Below are 24,861 nucleotides of genomic sequence, written 5' to 3'. Positions count from 1 at the left end.
CATACTGCTTTTCTGGCAATCTCTATCCCACCTTCAGCAGCTGGCACCTTAACAGTTTTGTCTTTTCCAGAATGTCACATAAATGGAATCATACAATATGGAAACTTTGGAGTCTGGTTTCCTTCCTTCCTTCCTTCCTTCCTTCCTTCCTTCCTTCCTTCCTTCTTTCCTCCCTCCCTCCCTCCCTCTCTCTCCCTTTCTTTCTTTTCTTTTCTTTCTTTTTTCCCTTCCTTCTTTCCTTCCTTCCTTCCCTCCCTCCCTCTCTGTCCCTCTTTCTTTCTTCCCTTCCCCTCCCTCCCTCCCTCCCTCCCTTCCTTCCCCTCCCTTCCTCCCTTCCTTCTTTCCTTCCTTCCTTCCTTCCTTCCTTCCTTCCTTCCTTCCTTCCTTCCTTCCCTCCCTCCCTCCCTCTCTCCCTCCTTTCTTTCTTCCCTTCCCTTCCCTTCCCTTCCCTACCCTTCTTTGAGACAGGCTCTCACTCTTTTTACCAGGCTGGAGTGTAGTGGTGCAATCATGGCTTACTCAGACTTCACTTCTCCGGCTCCCATCTCAGCCTCTCGAGTAGTTGGGACCACAGGTGTGCACTACCATGCCTAGCTAATTAAAAACATTTTTTTTTTTTTTTTTGTAGAGACGGGGTCCCACTATGTTGCCCAAGCTGGTCTTGAACTCCTTGGCCCAAGCGATTCTCTTGCCTTGGCCTCCCAAAGTGCTGGGATTACAGGCATAAGTCACTGAGGCTGGCCCGGTTTCTTTCACTTGGCATATATGCTTTGGAGATTTATCCATATTGTTGCATGCATCAGTAGTTGGTTCCTTTTTATTGACGACTATGGATTCAACATTGATATTTTATTACTCAAATAAAAAATAATTTTCATATAATACAAAAGAATGTAGATCAAAATGTGAAAGTCCCACTTTACCTATCTCCCTATTCCCCGTTACAGAGATAATCAGTATGAAAATCCCGGCCGGGCATGGTGGCTCACACCTGTAATTCCAGCACTTTGGGAGGCTGAGGCAGGCAGATCACCTGAGGTCAGGAGTTCGAGACCAGCCTGACCAATATGATGAAACCCCGTTTCTACTAAAAATACAAAAATTAGCCAGGCATAGTGGCATGTGCCTGTAATCCAAACTTCTCAAGAGGCTGAGACAGAATTGCTTGAACTCGCGAGGCAGAGGTTGCAGTGAGCCTAGATCACGCTATTGCACTCCAACCTGGGCAACAGGAGCGAAACTGGGTCTCAAAAAAAAAAAAAAGAAAAGAAAATCCCATTACTTTCTGGTTCTCTCTCTATGCATTTGCACCTGCCCATATGTACACATTGTAAAACTTTGTGAATGAGACTGCTGTAGTTATTGTTCTGCCTCCCTTTTTACACTTAACAAATACAAGTATTTGTGTAAAAAGTCTGACAGACTGTATTTCCCAGAAATGTCCACAACAATATCTCCCACTTCACATGCTCTTTGGAACCAGTAACTGCTTCAAATAATGGACTGTGGGAGACATCATTCTAGATCATAAAAGGTCATGCGACTTCCATCTGGTCTTCACAGAACACCTGCTCTCTGGCAGCTCCCTCTTGGAGGGCTACCTTTTGGAATCTAGTCACCATGCCATGAGAAGCCTGTCACATAGAAAGACTACATGTAAGTAACTTTTGGAAAGCCCTGGTCTTCAAGTCATCTTAAGTCAGATGCTAATGACTCCAAGCCGCTGTCATTTGAGTTGCTTCCCTTCCCAAGTGTTCGGATTTTCTCAGATTAGGGCCCAGACATGTGGGATGGAGGCAATCTATCTCCACTGCTCCCTACCTGAATTATTGAACCACAGAATCTGTGAGCATAATAACATGGTTATTGTTTTATGCCACTGAACTTTAGCATATGGCAACATATAACTGAAATAAATTCTTGGGATTGGAACTGCTGAATCAAAAAATATGTTCATTTTGGTCAGGCATGGTGGCTCACACCTATAATCCTAGCACTTTGGGAGGCTGAGGCAGGTGGAATGCTTGAGCCTGGGCAACATGGTGAAACCCTATTAGCTGGGCATGGTGGCGGACGCCTGTAGTCCCAGCTACTTGGGAGGCTGAGGCACGAGAATAGCTTGAACCCAGGAGGCGGAGGCTGCAGTGAGCTGAGATTGTCCCACTGTGCTCCAGCCTGGGCAACAAAGCGAGACACTGTCTCCAAGAAACAAAAAAAATTTTTTTTCATTTAAAATTCTGACCCAATGCCAATTGCTTCTCATCAATCATTGATTCAAAAATAAATAAGAAATCTGGCTAGGCATGGTGGCTCATGTCTGTAATCCCAGCTTTGGGAGGCTGAGGTGGGCTGATCACCTGAGGTCAGGAATTTGAGACCAGCCTGGCCAACATGGCGAAACCCTGTCTCTACTAAAAATACAACAAATTAGACAGGCATAGTGGCACACACCTGTAATCCCAGCTACTCGGGAGGCTGAGGCACAAGAATTGCTTGAACCCAGGAGGTGTAGGTTGCAGTGAGCCGAGACTGCACTACTGCACTCCAGCCTGGGTGACAGAGTGAGACTTCGTCTCAAAAAAAAAAAAAAAAAAAGGCTGGGTGCGGTGGCTTACACCTGTAGTCCCAGCACTTTGGAAGGCCAAGACGGGTGGATCACCTGAGGTCAAGAGTTCAAGACCAGCCAGTCTCTACTAAAAATACAAAAATTAGAATGGTGTCATTGCGCATGCCTGTAATCCCAGCTACTTGGGAGGCTGAGGCAGGAGAATTGCTTGAACCTGGGAGACAGCAGTGAGCCAAGGCTGCGCCATTGCACTCCATCTTGGGCAACAGAGTGAGATGCCACCTCAAAAAATAATAATAAGTAAAATAAAAATAAAAAAATAAATAGAAAATCTGAATAGACCTATAACAAGAAATTGAATTTATAATACAAAAATTTTGCACAAAGAGCAACTCAGGCCTAGATGCCTTCTCTGGTGAATTCTCTGGTCAAAGCCCTAATCTCCACAGTCTAGAGCTACGTGCTACAGAGCACACAGCTCTTCCTCGTGCTGACACCAGACCAACACAGAGGGAGCTGGGGCAGGCAGCGACAGGCCCATGGGTACAGACCACGGCATCTGAGGCTGTCAGTGCATGAGGAATTAAGGAAGCAAATATAGTATCAAAATATCAAAAGTGCACAGGTTGATCAGATTAAAAAAAGAACATTGTAACAAATAGCCCCATGGTGGGCATTTCTGGAGGGCTCTTGGCAAGCCTGGCAGCCAGGGAAGTTTCTTCAGTCTGTACAGAGGCCTTTCCACGCAGCAGCTCTCGACATCCTCAACATTTTAAAGCGTTGTTTTTTTTTTTTTTTTTTTTACTCTATTGCCCAGGCTGAGTGCAGCAGCGTGATGATGACTCACTGCAGTCTTGATTTGCAGGGCTCAAGTGATCCTCCCACCTGAGCCTCCCAAGAAGCTGGGACCACGGGTGCATGCCACCATGCCCCACTACTTTTTTGTAGAGACATGGTCTCAGTCTCGCTGTGTTGCCCAGGTTGGTCTCCAACTCCTGAGCTCAAGCCATCCTCCTGCCTTGGCCTCACAAAGTGTTGGGATTACAGGCGTGAGCCATCACTCTGGCCAACATTAAAGCTTTTCCTCCCTCCCATTAAAAACTCAGGGACTGGGCCAGGCACGGTTGCTTATACCTGTAATGTGGAACACCTGGTTGGCCAGCCCAGTGCTCTTGGCCCTGTCACAGGCGCAGGGGCAGGCATAACTTAAGCTTGGGGTGGCTGGCTTGGCCTTGGGGGCAGCTTTGGTGGGGTCACATCAGGTCTGTGTGATCCAGCTTGAGCAGCTCCAGCCACTGGGTCAGTGCCAGCTTCTGCAGGATGACCATGTGCAGCAGCGAGTTCAGCGCCTTCTCATCCTCTGCAGCTGACAGCTGCTGCTGCGTCTCATCCAGCTGTGATGTACTCGTTTCACGTGGCAAACGTGGCACACAGTGAGGAGAAGGTGGCCACGTCCTCCTCAGAGGCGAGCACCTGGAGCTCATTGCACAGCTTCCTCCTGGTCTTGGTAACCATGGTCTTCTCCTTTGCATTCTTGCCCTTCAGCTTGGTGAGGGCCACCTTGGCTGCCTGCTGGCTGGCCTGCAGCACGGTGCGCAGCCTGGTGAGCTGCTCCCGCTTGGTGCTGAGCAGAGACTTCAACCTGAGGATCTCTTCCATGACAGCCTCCTTGAACTTGTCCATGGTTGGGCCCAGCTCTTGCGAGGGGATGCGCCGCCACAATAGCTCCATTATGTGGTTCACAGCTGCCTGCAGGTGCTTGATCTGGTGGCAGATGATACCAATCAGGCGGTAGATATCCATGGGCTCCCAGCGTGGGTCACCCAGGGGCGATAGCAGCGAGGAGCTACGTGAGGGGCTGATGTCCCTGGTCCTGCTGTGTGCTTGGCCTGCCTCTGCAGCCAGCAGCCCCTTGGGTAGGAGGATGGAGGAGTTGCCCGCGGGGCTGGTGCAGCTGGCCCCACCCTGGCCCTCAGGTAGTCCCCGTGACAGAGCTGGGCCTCCAGTTGTTTCACATGCACACATGATGGTAGAGGTGGGCCAGCTCCTCACTGAAGGTCACCAGCTCATTCTGGGCCACCCTCAGGCTGGCCCTGCATCTCACCGGCAATGTCGCTCACCTTCAGCAAATTCTCCAGCTGGTCCAGCTCTGGCCTGATCCTGGCTCACTGCAACCTCTTACTCCCTGGTTCAAGCGATTCTCCTGCCTCAGCCTCCCTGAGTCGCTGGGATTACAGGCATGTGCCAGCACGCCCGGCTAATTTTTGTATTTTTAGTAGAGGTGGAGTTTCACCATATTGGTCAGGCTGGTCTTGAACTCCTGACCTTAGTTGATCTACCCTCCTCAGCCTCCCAAAGTGCTGGGATTACAGGTGTGAGTCACTGCAACTGGCTTTTTAAACCATTTTTTAAGATCCTGCTTGTGCTCTATTCTGTATCTATTTACTTTTTTCCACTCATGTATATAGCAATTTTTGAATGTTTTAAGACTTTTTTGTTGTTTTGTTTTGTTTTGTTTTGTTTTTTGAGATGGAGTCTTGCTCTGTCGCCCAGGCTGGAGTGCAGTGGTGCAATCTTGGCTCACTGCAAGCTCCACCTCCCGGGTTCACTCCATTCTCCTGCCTCAGCCTCCTGAGTAGCTGGGACTACAGGCGCCCACCACCACGCCTGGCTAATTTTTTGTATTTTTAGTAGAGACGGGGTTTCACCATGTTAGCCAGGATGGTCTCAATCTCCTGACCTCATGATCCACCCGCCTCAGCCTCCCAAAGTGTTGGGATTAGAGGCGTGAGTCACTGTGCCCAGCCTAAAATTTGTTTTGTTACCTAACACATGGTCTATCTTTGAGAATGATCCATGTGTCGAGTAGAAGAATGTGTATTCTGCAGCTGTTGGATAAAATGTTCTGTGAATATCTATTAGGTCTATTCGGTTTATAGTACAGATTAAGTCTGACATTTCTTTGTTAATTTTTTGTCTGGATGATCTGTCCGATGCTGAAAGTGAGGTGTTAAAGCCTCTAGCTATTATTGTATTGGGGTTTATTTCTCTCTTCAACTCTAATAATATTGGCTTTATATGTCTGGGTGCCCCAGTTGGGTACATATATATTTACAATTGTTAAACACTCTTGTTGAATTGACCCCTTTATCACTATGTAATCACCTTCTTTGTCTCTTTTTATAGTTTTTGTCTTAAAATCTATGTTGTTTGGCCAGTCATGATGGTTCATGCCTGTGATCCCAGCACTTTGGGAGGCTGAGGTGGGCGGATCATTTGAGGTCAGGAGTTTGAGACCAGCCAGGCTAACATGGTGAAACCCTGTCTCTACTAAAAATACAAAATTTAGCTGGGTGTGGTGGTGCGTGCCTATAATCGCAGCTACTCAGGAGGCTGAGGCATGAGAATCACTTGAACCTGGGAGGCGGAGGTTTCAGTGAGCTGAGATTGCACCACTGCCCTCCAGCCTGGGTGACAGAGCAAAACTGTCTCAAAAAAAGAACCTATGCTGTCTGGCCGGGTGAAGTGGCTCATCTCTATAAACCCAGCACTTTGGGAGGCTGAGGCGGGGAGATCACTTGAGATCAGGAGTTGGAGACCAGCCTGGCCAACATGGCGAAACCCCATCTCTACTGAAAATACAAAAGTTAGCCAGGCGTGGTGGCGGACACCTGTAGTCCCAGCTGCTGAGGAAGCTGAGGTGGGAGAATCGTTTGAACTCGGGAGGCAGAGGTTGCAGTGAGCCAAGATCATGCCACTGCACTCCAGCCTGGATGACAGAGTGAGACTCTGTCTAAAAAAAAACCTCTATGTTGTCTGGTATAAGTATAGCTACTCTTGCTCTTTTTTGATTTCTATTTGCATACAATATCTTTTTCCATCTCTTTATTTCCTGTCTATAAGTGTCTTTATAGGTGAAGTGTGTCTCTTGTAGTAATAGATCACTGGGTCTAATTTCTTTTGTTTCTTTTTTTTTTTTGAGACAGAGTCTCGCTGCGTCCCCCAGGCTGGAGTGCGGTGGCGCGATCTCGGCTCACTGCAAGCTCCGCCTCCCGGGTTCACGCCATTCTCCTGCCTCAGCCTCCCGAGTAGCTGGGACTACAGACGCCCGCCACCGCGCCCGGCTAATTTTTTGTATTTTTAGTAGAGACGGGGTTTCACCGTGGTCTCGATCTCCTGACCTTGTGATCCACCCGCCTCGGCCTCCCAAAGTGCTGGGATTACAGGCATGAGCCACCGCGCCCGGCCACTGGGTCTTATTTCTAATCCATTCGGCTACTCTATGTCTTTTGATTGGAGAGTTTAGTCTATTTACATTCAATGTTATTATTAATAATATGGACTTACTCCTGCCATTCTTTATTTGTTTTCTGGTTGTTTTGTGGTCTTCTCTCCCTTCCTGTTTTCCTTTCAGTGAAGGTAATTTTTCTCTGGTGGTATGTATTAATTTTTTGCTTTTTATTTTTTGTGTATCTGTTGTATGCTTTTAGATTTGAGGTTACCATGAGACTTGCAAATAATATCTTATAACACTTTATTTTAAACTAATGACAACTTAACACTGTTTGCATAAACTAAAAAAACAAGCAAAAAGAAAGTTAATATAAACTCTAACTTTGTCTCCCCACTTTTAAACTTTTTGTTTTTATTTATATATTATTGTACTGTCTGTGTCTTTAAAAGTTGTTGTAGTTATTATTTTTGATTAGTTTACCTTTCTATCTTTCTACTTAAGATATGAGTAGCTTATACATCATAATCACTGTGTTATAATATTCTGTATTTCTGTGTCTTTCTTTGTACTTACTATTATCAGAGAGTTTTGTACCTTCAGATGATTTTGTATTGTTCATTAATGTTCTTTTCTTTGAAACTGAAGAACTCCCTTTAGCATTTCTTGTAGGACAGGTCTGGTGTTGATGAAATCCCTCAGCTTTTGTTTGGGAAAGTCTTTATTTCTCCTTCATGTTTGAAGGATATTTTCACCAGACACACTATGCTAGTATTACAGACATTTTTTTCTCCTTCTGCACTTTAGATATGTCAAGTCAGTCTCTCTCGCCCTGTAAGGTTTCCACTGAAAAGTTTGCCGCCAAATGTATTGGAGCTCCATTCTATGTTATTTGTTTCTTTTCTCTTGCTGCTTTTAGGATCCTTTCTTTATCCTTGGTCTTTGGAAATTGACTATTAAATGCCTTGAAGTAGTGGCCGGGCGCGGTGGCTCATGCCTGTAATCCCAGCACTTTGGGAGGCTGAGGCGGGCAGATCACAAGGTCAGGAGATCGAGACCATCCTGGCTAACATGGTGAAACCTCGTCTCTACTAAAAAGAATACAAAAAATTAGACAGGCGTGGCAGCGGGTGCCTGTAGTCCCAGCTTCTTGGGAGGCTGAGGCAGGAGAATGGCGTGAACCCGGGAGATGGAGCTTGCAGTGAGCCGAGATTGCACCACTGCACTCCAGGCTGGATGACAAAGCGAGACTCTGTTTCAAAAAAAAAAAAAAGCCTTGAAGTAGTCTTTGGGTTAAATCTGCTTGGTGTTCTAGAACTTTCTTTTTTTTTTTTTTTTTTTTTTTTTTTTGAAAAAGTCTCCCGCTGTCGTCCATTGTGTAGTGCAGTGGCCGGATCGCTGCTCACTCCAAGCTCCGCCTCCCGGGTTCACGCCATTCTCCGGCCTCAGCCTCCCGAGTAGCTGGGACTACAGGCGCTGCCACCTCGCCCGGCTATTTTTTGTATTTCTTAGTAGAGACGGGGTTTCACCGTGTTAGCCAGGATGGTCTCGATCTCCTGACCTCGTGATCCGCCCATCTCGGCCTCCCAAAGTGCTGGGATTACAGGCTTGAGCCACCGCGCCCGGCCTAGAACTTTCTTGTGCTTGAATATTTATATCTTTTTCTAGGTTTGGGAAGTTCTCTCTTATTATCCCTTAGAATAAACGTTCTACCTCTGTCTCTAACCTCCTCTTTAAGGCCAGTAACTTAGATTTGCCCTTTTTTTTTTTTTTTTTTTTGAGATGGAGTCTTGCTCTGTCATCCAGGCTGGCATGCATGGCACAATCTTGGCTCACTGCAACCTCCACCTCCCAGGTTCAAGCGATTCTTCTGCCTCAGTCCCAAGTAGCTGGGACTACAGGTGTGTGCCACCATGCCTGGTTAATTTTTCTATTTTTGGTAGAGACAGGGTTTCACCATGTTGGCCAGGCTGGTCTTGAACTCCTGACCTCAGGTGATCCACCTGCCTCGGCCTCCCAAAGTGTTGGGATTATAGGTGTGAGCCACCACACCCAGCCAGATTTGCCCTTTTGAGATTCTATTCTTTCCTTTTTTTTTTTTTTTTTGAGATGGAGTCTCGCTGTCACCCAGGCTGGAGTGTAATGGCGCAATCTCAGCCCACTGCAACCTCTGCCTCCTGGGTTGAAGTGATTCTCCTGCTTTAGCCTCCTGAGTAGCTGGGACTACTAGCTCTCACAGGTATGCTTCATTCTGTTTCATTTTTCTTATGTCTTCCCTGTGTGACTTCAAATAACCTGTCCTCAAGCTCAACAATTCTTTCTTCTGTTAATCAGTTTTGCTATTAAAAGACTCTGATACATTCTTCAGTTTGTCTGTTACATTTTTTAAGTCTAGAATTTCTGCTTGATTATTTTTAATTATTTCAATCTTGGATAGGTGCAGTGGCTCATGCCTGTAATCCTGGCACCTGGGAAGCTGAGGTGGGCAGATTCCTTGAGCTCAGGAGTTCAACAACGGCCTGGACAACCTGGAGAAATCTCATCTCTACAAAAAATACCAAAAAATCAGCTGGGCATGGTGGCACGTGCCTGCAGTCCCAGCTACTCAGGGGCCTGAGCTGGGAGCATCGCTTCAGCCCAGGACATTGAGGCTGCAGTGAGCCAAGATCGTGCCACCACATTCCAGCCTGAGTGACAAAGTGAGACCGTGTCTCAAAAAAATAATAGTTATTGGGCCAGGCGCAGTGACTCACGCCTGTAATCCCAGCACTTTGGGAGGCCAAGGCAGACAGATCACAGGGTCAGGAAATCGAGACCATCCTGGTTAACGTGGTGAAACCCCTTCTCTACTAAAAATACAAAAATTAGCTGGGCGTGGTGGCAGGCGCCTGTAGTCCCAGCTACTCAGGAGGCTGAGGCAGGAGAATGGCATGAACCCGGGAGGCGGAGCTTGCAGTGAGCCGAGATCGCGCCACTGTACTCCAGCCTGGGCGACAGAGCGGGACTCCATTTCAAAAAAATAAAAATAAAAATAAAAGGGCCAGGCGCGGTGGCTCACGCCTATAATCCCAGCACTTTGGGAGGCCAAGGCGGGTGGATCACCTGAAGTTGGGATTTTGAGACCAGCCTGACCAACATGGAGAAACCCTGTCTCCACTGAAAATACAAAATTAGCCGGGCGTGGTGGTGCATGCCTGTAATCCCAGCTACTCAGGAGGCTGAGGCAGGAGCATCGCTTGAACCTGGGAGATGGAGGTTGCCATGAGCCGAGATTGCACCATTGCACTCCAGCCTGGGCAATAAGAGCGAAACTCTGTCTCAAAAACAAAACAAAACAAAACAAATTTTTAAAAAGTTATTATTTCAATGCCTTTTTAAAATTTCTCTGAAGGATTCTGAAATCCTTCTCTGTGTTATCTTGAATTTCTTTGAGTTTCCTCAAAACAGCTCTATTGAATTATTTGCCTGAAAGATCACATATCTCTGTCCCTCTAGCATCGATCCCTGGTGCCTTATTTAGTTCATTTGGTGAGGTCATGCATTCCTGGATGATCTTGATGCTTACAGGTGGTTGTTGGTGTCTGGGCATTGAAGAGTTATGTATTTTTAAAATTATTTTTTATTTTTTGTTAATAGTTAGGTATTGATTGGGTGTAGTGGCTCGTGCCTGTAATCCCAGCACTTTGGGAGGCCAAGGTGGTGTATCGCTAAGCCCAAGAGTTTGAGACCCGCCTGGGCAATGTGGTGAAACCCCATCTCTAGTAAAAATACAGAAAACTAGCCAGGCATGGTGGTGTGCTCCTGTAGCCCCAGCTGCTCAGGAGGTTGAGGTGGATCACCTGAGCCTGGGAGATTGAGGCTGCGGTGAGCCGTGACTGTGCCACAGCACTCCAGCACTCCAGCACTCCAACCTTGGTAACAGAGTGAGACTCTGTCTCAAAAAAAAAAACCAAAAGAGAAGAGATAAGAAAAAAAGAGTTAGGTGTATATTGCAGTCTGGACTTATTTGTATCTGTCCTTCCTGGGAAGGCTCTCCAGGTATTTGAAGTGACTTGGGTGTTATGCTCTAAGTTTTTGGTCACTGTAACTATATCTGCATCTTGGTAACCCAAGCCCAATAACACTGCGGTTCTTGCAGACTTGTAGACGTACTGCCTTGGTGGCCTTGGATAAGATCTGGAAGAATTCTCAGGATTACCAGGCAGAGACTCCCGTTCTTTTCCCTTACTTTCTCCCAGACAAATGGAGTCTCTCTGTCTGTGCTGAGTTGCCTGGAGCTGGGGGAGGGGTGACAAAAGCACCCCTGTGGCCACTATCACTATTGGGACTGTGCTGGGTCAGACCTGAAACCAGCATTGCACTGGGTCTCAGCCAAGGCCAGCTGTACCCACTACCTGGCTGTCACCTATGTTCACTCAAGGCCTTAGAGCTCTACAGTCAGCAGATGATAAAGCCGGTCCGTCCTTCCCTTTAGGGAGGCAAGCTCCCTTGGGCCCCAGGCAGGTCCAGAGATGCTGTCCAGAAGCCAGGGTCTGGAGTCAGAAACCTTAGAAATCTACCTGGTGCTCTATTCTACTGTGGCTAAGCTGGCACCGAAACCACAAGACAAAGTCCTTCCCTCTCTTCCTTCCCCTTTCCCTGGGCAGAGGAGTCTCTTCCCATGTCCACCACTACCACCAAAGGTGAAGGGGGCCAGCCCCTCCACACCTGTGGGTATTTCTTGTCAGGTGGGAAGAGAGACTGAGAAAAGAAAGACGACACAGAATCAAAGTATAGAGAAAGAACCGTGGGCCCAGGGGACTGGCGCTCAGCATACGGAGGACCTGCACCAGCCCCGGTCTCTGAGTTCCCTCAATATTTATTGGTTACTATTTTCACTATCTTGGCAAGGGGAATGCAGCAGGAGAACAGGGTGATAGTGGGGAGAAGATCAGCAGGAAAACATGGGAGCAAAGGAATCTGTGTCACAAATAAGTTCAAGGAAAGGTACTATGCCGGGATGTGCACATAGGCCAGATTTATGCTTCTCTCCACCCAAACATCTCAGTGTAGCAAAGAGTAACAGAGCAGCGTTGCCGCCAGCATATCTTGCCTCCAGCCACAGGGTGGTTTTCTCCTATCTCAGAATAGAACAAATGTACGATCGGGTTTTACACTGAGACATTTGTTCCCAGGGACATGCAGGAGACGGAGGCCTTCCTCTTGTCTCAACCGCAAGAGGCCTTCCTCTTTTATTAATCCTCCTCAGCACAGACCCTTTACGGGTGTTGGGCTAGGGGGCAGTCAGGTCTTTCCCTTCCCATAAGGCCATATCTCAGGCTGTCTCAGAGGGGAGAAACCTTGGACAATACCTGGCTTTCTTGGGCAGAGGTCCCTGCGGCTTTCCGCAGTGCATTGTGCCCCTGGTTAATCGAGAATGGAGAATGGCGATGACTGTTAGCAAGCATACTGCCAGTAAACATATTGTTAACAAGGCACATCCTGCACAGCCCTAGATCCCTTAAACCTTGATTCCATACAGCACATGTTTCTGTGAGCACAGGGTTGGAGCTAAAGTTACAGATTAACAGCATCTCAAGGCAAAACAATTTTTCTTAGTGCAGATCAAAATGGAGTTTCTTATGTCTTCCTTTTCCACATAGACACAGTAAGAGTCTGATCTCTCTTTTCCCTACACAAAGGCCCACGGGGAGCACTGCCAGTGTACCACCAATGTTTACTTAAGGCCCAAGGGCTCTTCAGTCAGCTTTTGGTGAATGTTACCAGGCTTGGGACTCATCCTTCAGGGTAGTGGGCTTCCCTCTGTCTCAGGGTAGGTCTAGAAATGCCATCCAAGAGCTAAGGCCTGGAACTGGGAACCCCAATAACTCACTTGCTACTCTTCCCCACTGTGCCCAAGCTGGTACCTAATTTGCAACACAAAGTTCCCTTGATTTTTCCCTCTGTATTGCTCAAGCAAGCGTCTCCTCACAGTCACCACAGCTGTGAATATGCTGGGTCACACCTGAAGTCTGTCTCAGCGTCTCACCCAAGGCTCACGGCAGGTATTACCTGACTACCACTGCTGATTATTTAGGGTCTAAGGGCTCTTTAGTCAGCAGGTGATAATTCCTGTGAGAACTGGGTTCTTCCCTTCAAGGCAATAGGTTTCCTTCAGGCTCAGGGTGTGTCTAGTAATGTCATCCAGCAGCTAGGGCCTGGTATGGGGACTTCATGGCTCTGCCTGGTGCCCTACCTTACTGTGGCTGAGCTGGTATCCAAGCTGCAAAACAAAGTGCTCTTTACTCTTCCCTTTCTTCTCCTCAAGTGGAAGGAAGGAGTCTCTTCTGGAGCTGTGAGCTGCACTACCTGGTGTTAGGGGAGGGATGAGGCAAGCACTCTTTTGGCTGCCCTGGCTGGTATCCCACTGGGTTGCATGCCCCCCAAGTCCACTGGCCCTGAACCCAGCACAGCACTAGAACTTGCCTAGGAGTTGCAGTCCTTGTGGCCAAGATAGGCTTTCCAGTTTATTTTGGACCCCAGAGTACTGTAGCTCATGGTGGTGAGGCTGACTGAAACTCAAGTTCAAGTTCTGACTGTTGGGATGGGCAATTCCCCTCTGGCTAGGGCTGTTCTTTTTTTTTTTTTTTTAAGAGGCAGAGTCTCGCTCTGTCACCCACGCTGGAGTGCAATGATGTGATCACAGTTCACTGCAACCTCCACCTCCTGGGTTCAAGCGATTCTCCTGCCTCAGCCTCCTGAGTAGCTGGGACTACAGGTGTCCACCACCACACCCAGCTAATTTTTGTATTTTTAGTAGAAACAGGGTTTCACCATGTTGGCCAGGCTGGTCTTGAACTACTGACCTCAGGCGATCCACCTGCCCCGTCCTCCCAAAGTGCTGGGATTATAGGTGTGAGCCACCATGCCTGGCTGACTAGGGCTGTTCTAAATGCTTTCTCTATGGACATTGGCTGTTTTGCCCGGTGTTGTCATCACTGAGTTCCAATATAAAGTCCCACAAACTCTGCACCCTCTTTCCCCCAAGTTCACAGATTACCTCTCCACACCCTGGGCCAGTGGCATGTGGCCACTGTTGGGAGATGGGGGTGGGGTGGTGTTAGCAATTCAAGACTGTCTTTCCTATTCTCTTCATTGCCTCTTCCAGCAATAATTTGAAGTTAAAACCGGATACTATGATCACTCACCTGATTTTTTGTACTTAGGAAGGTGCTTTTTTGTGTAGATAGTTGTCAAATTTGGTGTTCCTGCAGGGAGGATGATCAGTGGAGCCTTCTATTTGGCCATCTTACTCTGTCTCCTTCCTCTGTTTAATACATTTTTGCTATTTGTTTTTTATACACATTTCTTGTTTCATTATGTCTTCTTTTACGTTAGATATTTTTTAGGGTGCCATTTTAGTTCTGTAATTTTTTGAATGATGAATGATTTTCTTAGCAGTTGTCATAGTATTACCTTTAGCATCTTAATTTGTAACAATCTAGTATATATGAAATAATGCTAGCCTAATCGCAATAGTATGCAAAAACTTCTTATATAGCTCTGCTCCCTCTCTGCTTCTTTGTGCTATTATTGTCACACAAATTACATCTTTACAAATTATAAGCCCATCAAAACTGTTTTCTAATTTAATTGGCTTATGTATTATCTTTTTAATCAGATAAAAGAAAGAATTACAAACAAAAAATAATTCCTCATGTAAATTTGAGTTACTGTCTACTGGATTTGAGTTGTATCCTTTTGTTTCAGCCTGAAAGACTCTCTTTTGTATTTGCTATAGTCTGAATGTGTTCCCCTGAAGTTCATATGTTGTAATCTTGACTACTGGGGTGATGGTATTAAGAACTGGGACCGGCTGGGCGTGGTGGCTCACACCTGTAATCCCAGCACTTTGGGAGGCCGAGGCGGGCAGATCATGAGGTCAGGAGATCAAGACCATCCTGGTTAACACAGTGAAACCCCGTCTCCACAAAAAATACAAAAATTAGCCAGGCGTGGTGGCAGGTGCCTGTAGTCCCAGCTACTCAGGAGGCTGAGGCAGGAGAATGGCGTGAACCCGGGAAGTGGAGTTTGCAGTGTGCCGAGACCACGCCACTGCACTCCAGCCTGGGTTACAGAGTGAGACTCCATCTCAGGAAAAAAAGAAAAAAAAAAAAAAAAGAATTGGGACCTTTTGTGAATTGACTAAGTCGTGAAGGTTCCACCCTCATATTTGGGATTAGTGTCTTATAAAAGAGGCTGAAAGAATGTGTTTACTTGTTCTGCCATTTGAGGACACATAGCAGGCGACTTCCATGAGGAATAGTCTCTCACTAGACGTCAAATCTGCTGGTGCCTTGATCTTGGACTTTCCAACCTCCAGAACTGTGAGCAATAAATTTCTGTTGTTTATACATTTATTGGTCTAAGATACTTTGTTATAGCATCATGAATGCACAAAGACAAAAATTGGTACCAGAAGTGGAGTGTTTCTATAACAAATATCTAAAAATGTGGGCCAAGTGTGGTGGCTCATGCCTGCAATCCCAGCACTTTGGGAGGCTGAGGCAGGTGGATTGTTTGAGGTCAGGAGTTCAAGACCAGCCTGACCAACATGGTGAAACCCCATCTCTACTAAAAATACAAAAATTAGCTGGGCTTGGTGGAGGGTTCCTGTAGTCCCAGCTACTAGGGTGGCTAAGGCAGGAGAATTGCTTGAACCCAGGAGGTGGAGGTTGCAGTAGGCCGAGATTACCCCACTGCACTCCAGCCTGGGCAACAAAGTGAGACTCCATTTCAAAAACAAAACAAAACAAAAAACAAAACAAAAAAACAAACAAATAAAAATGTGGAAGTGGCTTTAGGATTGGGCAATGGGTAGAGGTTGGAAGAGTTTTAAAGTGCGTGATAGAAAAAGGCTACCTTGCTGGGAATGGAGTGCTAAGGACAATTCTAGTGAGGGCTCAGAAGAAGAGGAGTGCCATGAGGAAATCCTCAGTCTTTCTAGAGATTACCTAAGTGGTACAAACATGGACAATAAAGACTATTCTGATGAGATGTCATACAGAAATGATGAACATCCTTTTGGAAACTGGAGGAAAGGCCATCCTTTTTATAAAGTGGTAAAGGGCTTGGCTGAATTGTGTTTATGTCCTAGTGTTTTGTGGAAAATAGAACTTTTTTTTTTTTTTTTTGAGATAGTCTCACTCTGTCATCCAGGCTGGAGTGCATGGCATGCTCAGCTAATTTTTGTATTTTTTGTAGAGATGAAGTTTCACCATCTTGCCCAGGCTGGTCTCAAACTCCTGGGCTGAAGAGATCCACCTGTCTCAGCCTCTCAAAGTGCTGGGATTACATGTATGTGCCATTGCACCTGACCCAGAAGACAGAATTTATAAGTAATTAAATAGAATACTTGGCAGGCAAAATATGTAAGCCAAGTGTTGAGGGTGCAGTATGGCTCTCTTGACTGCTTATAGTAAAATGTGAGAAGAGAGAAACAAAGATTTTTAAAGTTATATAATTTTCCTCTTTTTTTTTTTTTTTTTGAGACAGAGTCTCACTCTGTCGCCCAGGCTGGAGTGCAGTGGCACTATCTCGGCTCACTGCAAGCTCCGCCTCCTGAGTTCACACTATTCTCCTGCCTCAGCCTCCCGAGTAGCTAGGACTACAGGTGCCCACCACCACACCCACGCTAGTTTTTTTGTATTTTTTAGTAGAGACAGGGTTTCACCGTGTTAGCCAGGATGGTCTTGATCTCTTGACCTCGTGATCCACCTGCCTTGGCCTCCCAAAGTGCTGGGATTACAGGCATGAGCCACTGCGCCCAGCCCCCCCCCTTTTTTTTTTGAGACAGAGTCTTGCTGTTACCCAGGCTGGAGTACAGTGGCGGGATCATAACTGACTGCAGCTTCAAACTCCTGGGATCAAGCAATCTTACAGCCTTGTCCTCCTGAGTAGTTGGGACTACAGGTGCATACCACCATGCCTGGCTATTTTTTTAAGAAATGGAGTCTTGCTATGTTGTCCAGGATGGTCTTGAACTCCTGAACTCAAGCAATCTTCCCACCCTAGCTTCTCAAGTACCCAGGATTACAAGAGTGTACCATTTGTCCTAAAGATGGAATTTGTAATCAAAAAGGAAGCAGAAGTTAAATATTTGGGAAATTCTCAGCCTGGCCAAGTCATAAAGATGAAAAAGTATGTTTAGGAGACAACATCAAGGACATGGCCAAAGCAACCATGTGATAAGAAAATTAGTATGGCTTAGAGGAAGCCAGGTGCCATTCATCAAAACCGTGGAAGATTGATCCTAGATATTTCAGTGGTCTTCAGGGGCTACCCTGCCCATCACAGGCCCAGAATGCCAGGGCCTTGAGGGCAGAACATTTCAAATGATGGTTTCCCCAAAGTCATATGTTGAAATCTTAACTGCCCATCACTAAATTGTGGGGCCTTTTGGGAAGTGATTAAGTCATGAGGATTTCACCCTCATGAATGGGATTAATGCCCTTACCTTAGAAGAGTCGTAAGTTAGCATTTTTGCCACTTCCACTATGTGAGAACATATAGGAAGTACCGTCCATGACAACGGGCTCAGCAGAAACTGGATCTGCTGGCTGATATCTTGATTGTGGACTTGATTGTGTATAAAGTTACTAAGTCTAAGGCATTTTGTTATAGCAGCAGGAATGGACTAAGTATATGTTAGTGACAAATTTACAGGTTTTGTTTGAGTAGGAATGTCTTAATTATTTTCATGTTTGAAATATAGGTTTGCAGGATATAGAATTCCTTTTTTTTTTTTTTTTTTTTTTGAGATGGAGTCTTGCTCTATTTGCCCGGGCTGGAGGAGGCAATTAGGCCTTGATCTGCCAGATCACTGCAAGCTCTGCCTCCCGAGGGTTCATGCCATTCTCTGCTGCCTCCAGCCTCCCAGTGGCTTCTGGGACTACGACCCTGCGCCCTGGCTAATTTTTTCTTTCTTTTTTTTAGTAGAGGCAGGGGTTTCACGTGTTTAGCCAGGATGGTCTCAATCTCCTGACCTCGTGATCCACCCGCCTCGGCCTCCCAAAGTGCTGGGATTACAGGCTGAGCCACTGCGCCCGGCCTTGCAGGACATAAAATTCTTGTTTGGCATTCTGTTTCTTTCAGCATTTTGAATATGTCATCCCATTCATTGCTTTCTGGCCTCCATCGTTTCTGATGAGAAACCAGCTTTAAATATTATTGAGGATCCCTTGTACATGATGAGTCACTTCTCTATTGCTGCTTTCATGAGTTTCCCTTTGTGTTTGGTTTTTGACTTTTTGATTATAACGGAATATAGGTGTGGACCTCTTTGAGTTTATCCTTCTTGAGTTGGCTTATCTTCTTAGGTGTGCACGTTAACGTTTTTCATCAAATTTAGAATGTTTTAACTACTATTCCTTTTGGTATTCTTTCTGCCCATTTCTCTCTCTCCTTCCGAGACTTCAAATGTGCATGTTTGTATCCTTAATGGTGTTCCACAGGTCTCTGAGACTCTCATCTTTGTTCTTTTATCTATTTATCAGACTGGATAATCTCAATTGATATAGCTTCTCTCATTCACCTTCTCTCTTCTGCCAGCTTAAAATCTGATATTGAGCCTCTAGTGAATTATTTTAGTTATTGCAATTTTCAATCTGGAAATTTTTTTTTTTTTTTTTGAGATGGGGTCTTGCTCTTGTCGCCCAGGCTGGAGGGCACTGGCGTGATCTTGGCTTACTGCAACCTCCGCCTCCCAAGTTCGATTCTCCTGCCTCAGCCTCCTGAGTAACTGGGATTATAGGCATCTGCCACCATGCCTGGCTAATTTTTGTATTTTTAGTAGAGATGGGGTTTCACCATGTTGGCCAGGCTGGTCTCGAACTCCTGACCTCAGGTGATCTGCCTGCCTCGGCCTCCCAAAGTGCTGGGATTACAGGCATAAGCCACCACACCTGGCCTCAACCAGGAAATTTCTATTTGGTTCTTTTTGCAATTTCTCTCTCTTTAATGCTTATTCTGTTTGGTGAAACATCATTATCTTTCTTTCAGTTCTTTAGACTGTTTCTTTTAGTTATTGGAACATATTTGGAATAGCTGATTTCAAATTTGTCTGGCTGGGCATGGTTAAATTTTGTATCTATCAGCTGGTCCTGAGGCTACACAAAATAAGATTCTTTTAGGGCAATCACAGAAGCTCTCTGGTCTTATAAGCACGTCTTGAGTTGAAAGTTTAGAGACCTGAGCTTGTTATCTTCTTTCCATAGGTGCTCTTGTGTACTTGGATGCAACCATTCCAAGTCCTTGTAGTCATCATTACTGCAATAATGGCCAAATGCAGCAGCCACTTGATCCCCCAAAGCACTTAATTCATTGTGTCATTGATAATTTGATTAATTATGTGGTATTCCACACCATGAATTCCTAGCATGCCACTTCCCACTGGCAAAAATCTCAGCAGTGCATTTAAGTTCAAACCAAACCCCAAATACCCTCTTTGAGAGTCTTTTTTATAGGACCAGTCCTGGTACCAATTCTTCCCAGTCAGGAAAGAGGCGAAACCTAATTACAACAAGGAGATCTAATAGAAAGTATTTAAAAACACGTACTGGAGAACTGGAAAGGCCCAGAGGGGATACTGACATATTACAGAGGTACTAACTGCAAGATGCAGCAATCATCTCTATGGCTGGTGGTGAAAAAGGGAAAGCGTTAGGATTATTCAAATTTTAAGCTTGGAGAGAGTCCAAAGATGTGGAATTTAACTTAGGGAGGGGCCCTTTCTTGGCTGATACTGGAGCCTTGAACTCAGAATAAACCTCACAGAGCTGGGAATAGACTTTTTGTCTTTTTTGAGACAGAGTCTCACTCTGTCTCAAGGCTGGAGCGCAGTGGCACAATCTCGGCTCACTGCAACCTCCAACTCCCTGGTTCAAGCGATTCTCCTCTCTCAGCCTTTCGAGTAGCTGAGATTACAGGCACGTGCCACCATGCTCAGCTAATTTTTGTATTTTTAGTAGAGACAGGGTTTCACCATGTTGGCCGGGATGGTTGCTATCTCCTGACCTCGTGATCCGCCAGCCTTGGCCTCCCAAAGTGCTGAGATTATAGGCGTGAGCCACCATGCCCGGCCTACATGACCTCTCCTTTTAAGGGCACTAGAAGTGGCCCGTCCCAGTCTTTTTTCCTTTTTTTTTTTTGAGACAGAGTTTTACTCTGTCACCCAGGCTGGAGTGCAATGGCACAATCTCGGCTCACTGCAACCTCTGCCTCCCGGGTTCAAGCGATTCTCCTGCCTCAGCCTCCCGAGTAGCTGGGATTGCAGGTGCCTGCCACCATGCCCAGCTAATTTTTGTACTTTTAGTTTCGCCATGTTGGCCAGGTTGGTCTCGAACTCCTGACCTCAGGTGATCCACCTGCCTCGGCCTTCCAAAGTGCTGGGCATGAACCACCATCCCCAGCCTTTTTTTAAGAGACAAGGTCTTGCTCTGTCACTCAGGTTGGAGTTCAGTAGTGTGATCATAGTTCACTGCAGCCTTGAATTCCTGGGCTCAAGCAATCCTCCCTCCTCAGTCTCCAAGTAGCTCACTTGGCTTTATTACTTTTTTTGTAGAGATGGGGGTCTCTGTTGCCCAAGCTGGTCTTGAACTCCTGGCTTCAGGCAACTCTTGCCTTGGCCTCCCAAAGTGCTGACATTTTTATTATTTATTTATTCTTTGAGACAAAGTTTCACTTTTGTTGCCGAGGCTGGAGTGCAATGGCGCGATCTCGGCTCACCGCAACCTGCGCCTCCCGGGTTCAAGCGATTCTCCTGCTCAGCCTCCTGAGTAGCTGGGATTACAGGCATGCGCCCCCACGACCGGGTAATTTTGTGTTTTTAGTAGAGACGGGGTTTCTCCATGTTGGTCAGGCTGGTCTCAAACTCCCGACCTCAGGTGATCTGCCCACCTTGGCCTCCCAAAGTGCTGGGATTACCGGTGTGAGCCACCGCGTCTGGCCATTATTTTTATTTTTGATACTTTTTTTTAACTCTTTTTTACTCTTTTTTACGCTTTTTTACTCTTATCTGTCTGGTATCCCCAGTACGTTATCACCCTCTCCTCACCTTTTCCCAACTTTTGCAGATGGTGAAACTTCTGTTTTCTGCTGAATTTGTGTAGGGGCACTCACCTGCCCGCATAAGGGGAAAGGATGGCCTAAGACATTCAATAAACTTGTTTTCAGCTCCACTCTACTCACTCCCATTCTCAGAAGAAACTAGCATCCCTGACTCCCAAGACCTTGCTGAGTTTTGCAGTTCCAATCAACTTCTTGGGTTGTTGTTAGCAACCTGCGGCACCACAGGGGCTTGGCAGAACAGAGAAAGCTAAAACCAAGCTGGGCTGTTGGTCATATCTGCTTGCCTTCTTCCATTAGTTGGATATTTTTCGCCTGCCATTAACTCTTCTCTCTTGTTCTTAGAAGTTGATAATATTTATTTATTTTTATTTATTTTTTTTTTGAGACGGAGTCTCGCTCTGCCGCCCAGGCTGGAGTGCAGTGGCCGGATCTCAGCTCACTGCAAGCTCCGCCTCCGGGGTTCCCGCCATTCTCCTGCCTCAGCCTCCCGAGTAGCTGGGACTACAGGCGCCCATCACTTCGCCCGGCTAGTTTTTTGTATTTTTTAGTAGAGACGGGGTTTCACCGTGTCAGCCAGGATGGTCTTGATCTCCTGACCTCATGATCCGCCCGTCTCGGCCTCCCAAAGTGCTGGGATTACAGGCTTGAGCCACCGCGCCCGGCCTAGAAGTTGATAATATTTATACTGTTATTACAAAGGATTTTGTGAGATTGACTGAATACTTGACCAGTCATACAAAGCATGATTATCATTCACTACTGGGCTATGAGGATTTCAGCTACTATCTTGCTTCTCCGTTTTTATAGTTGCTAAAGCAGGCATCATAATGATGGCTGCTGGAACTTAAATTACCTTCCACCAGTTCCTATCAAACATAAAAACTTGTATTTAGGGCTGGGCACGGTGGCTCACACCTATATCCCAGCACTTTGGGAGGCCGAGGCAGGTGGATCACCTGAGGTTGGGAGTTCGAGACCAGCCTGACCAACATGGAGAAACCCCATCTCTACTAAAAATACAAACAAAATTAGCCGGACATGGTGGCACATGCCTGTAATCCCAGCTACTAGGGAGGCTGAGGCAGGAGAATCACTTGAACCCGGGAGGCGGAGGTTGCAGTGAGCCGAGATCGTGCTATTGCACTCCAGCCTGGGCAACGAGTGAAACTCAGTCTCAAAACAAAACAACAAAAACCCCTGTATTTAGGACTTTGGCACACTGCCCACAGCTCTTGGCTTTTCCATGCACCCATCCTTGGTGAACATAAAAACAGTCACCATTCACTGAGCGAATATGTGCCAGGTTAAGCACCTTTAAGTAGAACTTCTCAACTGCCCCATGTAGTTGAGACTGTCATTTTATCACTGGGTAAAATGATACGATTTTTTTTTTTTTTTTTTTTGCTATGTTCCAGGCTGGAGGGCAGTGGCTATTATCACATATGATCATAGCTCACTATATCCTCAAACTCCTGGACTCAAGCAATCCTTTATCTCAGCCTCCCCAGTAGCTGAAATTACAGGTGTGTGCCACTGTGCTCAGCAATGATATCATTTAATCAAAATTGGATTGCTGTTCTCATTTTACAGGTTTATGAAACAAGATTCAGACGCTAAATTATTTGCCCAGTCACACAGCTAATAGATGGAGACAGATCTTTCTCCATTAGACTGTAGCTATGCACTGTTTTGTTCAGATATTAGGGGCTTGCAAACCATATTTTATCAGCAAGTGCAATTTGTCTTTCATGGTATCCTAATAATTTACAGATTATATCCTTGAGATTGGACTCTCCAATTTGACAGTTCCTCCCACATCCTTTTGTTTTGCATTCAGTCTGCTCTTCATTTCCTATCTCCTCCTATAGGCTTGAATCTTGGGGTCCAGTGCTGTTCATTACCATAGTCCTAAAGCTCAGCAGAGGGCCTGACAGTATATGTTTCACATTTGTGGACTGCCAGCTTCTCATTCTGTCTTGGTCACATCAGTCATAGCAATACTAACCACAGGACACAAATAGCTTGCATCTCATCTTGCCAAGAAAAGCTGCTTCCTAATACTTGGAATTCACTAAGTTTTCATTCTACAAGCAAACGTCCCTCCTAGTTGTCTTTTTAATAACAGTATTAAGCGTGACACCTGCAGTCCCAGCCACTGAGATGCGAGGATTGCTTGAGCCCAGGAGTTTGAGGCTGCACTCGGCTGTGATCATGTCAGCCCGGGCGACAGGGCAAGGCCAGCTCAAAACACAAAACACAAATGGGATTAACTGATGGGCTTTATAATCTCCTTTTTCCTATCTTCACTATTCCCTGGATACTAATCCAGTTAGTAATCAGCTTGTTCAATTACCTGCAGGTTTGGATGGGATAAGCTCTGCCAACTACACAGCACATAGTGATGAAGAGGAAAAGGCAGATGAAGCTGAATAGTTCATGAAAGACCACCTAGGCAAAGACAAAGATTTTCAACTGGTAAACTACATCCAAAGACAACTCTTGCTGTTAAAAGATGAGATGCACAAAAGTGGATGCAAAAATCACTTAGTAACTAGGTGAGATGCTGGTGGCCCGAATTGCGGTGACATTTGAGATTATTTTGGAGTTACAGTGGACAGGACTCGAAGCATTCTGGAGTAGACTGCATTCATCTCTTTTGAATTAAACACTGGCATTTTTGGAACATGTACAAACAGTTTGAGGTACATGTGAGTCTTACAAATGTACAACTTTGAGTCTGGAGGAAAAATATCTGGAAACAGGCCTTTACGTCGTATTTAAAACACTGAGCAAAATGGGGAAGGTCAAGGACTGAGGCCTTAGTGTACAACCAACTCAACAGTCATTGCTTTTCTCTACATTAACAAGGAGTCTCATGAAATTTTATTCAATTTCAAGGGTACAGACAAGCAGCAAGTTTCACAGTTAAACACAGAAATAATGCAGCAGTAGAATTACTGGCTTGGATGGCCGCATTTGAGGTTGTTCAGAGTGCCAAGAGCTAAGTGAGTTACCAGCTATCCAGTTTTCTCCATTGTGTGTGCTGTGCTGGGCGCCATTACTCCTAACTAGAATGGAAATGAGGTGTATTTACAGAGAAAATACTTTGTCCTTCAAATGCCAGAGACTGCAGAGTATCTTTTTGAAGTCATAGAGGCTTCAGTCTATAAATGAATCACTTATTTCCAACAGGTTTATCTCTAAGTTAACTTTTAAGCACAGCCTTCAGGATTTCAGATTAAAAAAAAAAAAAAAAAAAAGAAGCTGTAAACTGTTGTTGTCCTTAAGAATATTAGCATGAACTAGCTCCTAGCTTGTTTTGCCAAGGTATTTTTAAATGGTTACACTGACTGGAAACAGAACAGCTCAATTATGTTTGATTAACGCTGTAGCACCCTAAATGCACTACACAACCACAAACATTCTAATCATATCACAGTTTAACAAGGTATCAGTCCTTCTGGATGAAGATGACAAAGCAAGGGATTCTGCAGATTTTAACCACTGTCCTCTCTAGGGCACTACAGTAGTCGCCACAAGCAGTTAAGCCTTTTAACAACTGAGGTTCTGATTCAGGGTTACTAAAATGACAGTGATTGAGCACATTTAAAAGTATCTTCATCCCATCAACTCATTAAGAAGTGAGACTATACTCCTAGCATAAAGATAAAAGGATAATAAATACACTGGAAAATAAAAATAACTAGATTTAAAATGACTGTTAATTGCCTGTAGTTAAGTTGGGAGAAAAAAAGTGAAGAGAAAGGAGTCAGGAAGCCTTTCTGATCCAGTTTCATATAATTGTGTCAAAGATTGTTAAGATATTAATCCACTTAAAGTTCTTGGACAAAAGCCAATTATAAACTCATTACTCTGAAGACAAGAGTACTTATCACATCATCCAGATTCCACTTAAATTAAGCCCATTGAAAACCTTTTTATTCCTGGCATTTTAACC

At 45.5% G+C, this 24,861-nt stretch overlaps 1 pseudogene; it reads right to left on the bottom strand.

The window, feature by feature from the left end:
* Positions 1-3,668: 3,668 nt before the first annotated feature.
* On the bottom strand, positions 3,669-23,578 carry LOC101007960 (annotated as a pseudogene).
* Between the last annotated feature and the right edge of the window lie 1,283 nt (positions 23,579-24,861).

Source organism: Papio anubis, chromosome 10, assembly GCF_008728515.1.
Source record: "Papio anubis isolate 15944 chromosome 10, Panubis1.0, whole genome shotgun sequence".
In the NCBI taxonomy this organism is placed as follows: domain Eukaryota; kingdom Metazoa; phylum Chordata; class Mammalia; order Primates; family Cercopithecidae; genus Papio; species Papio anubis.
The sequence above is the reverse complement of the archived record's forward strand: the minus strand, read 5'-3'. Positions and strand labels throughout refer to the sequence as shown.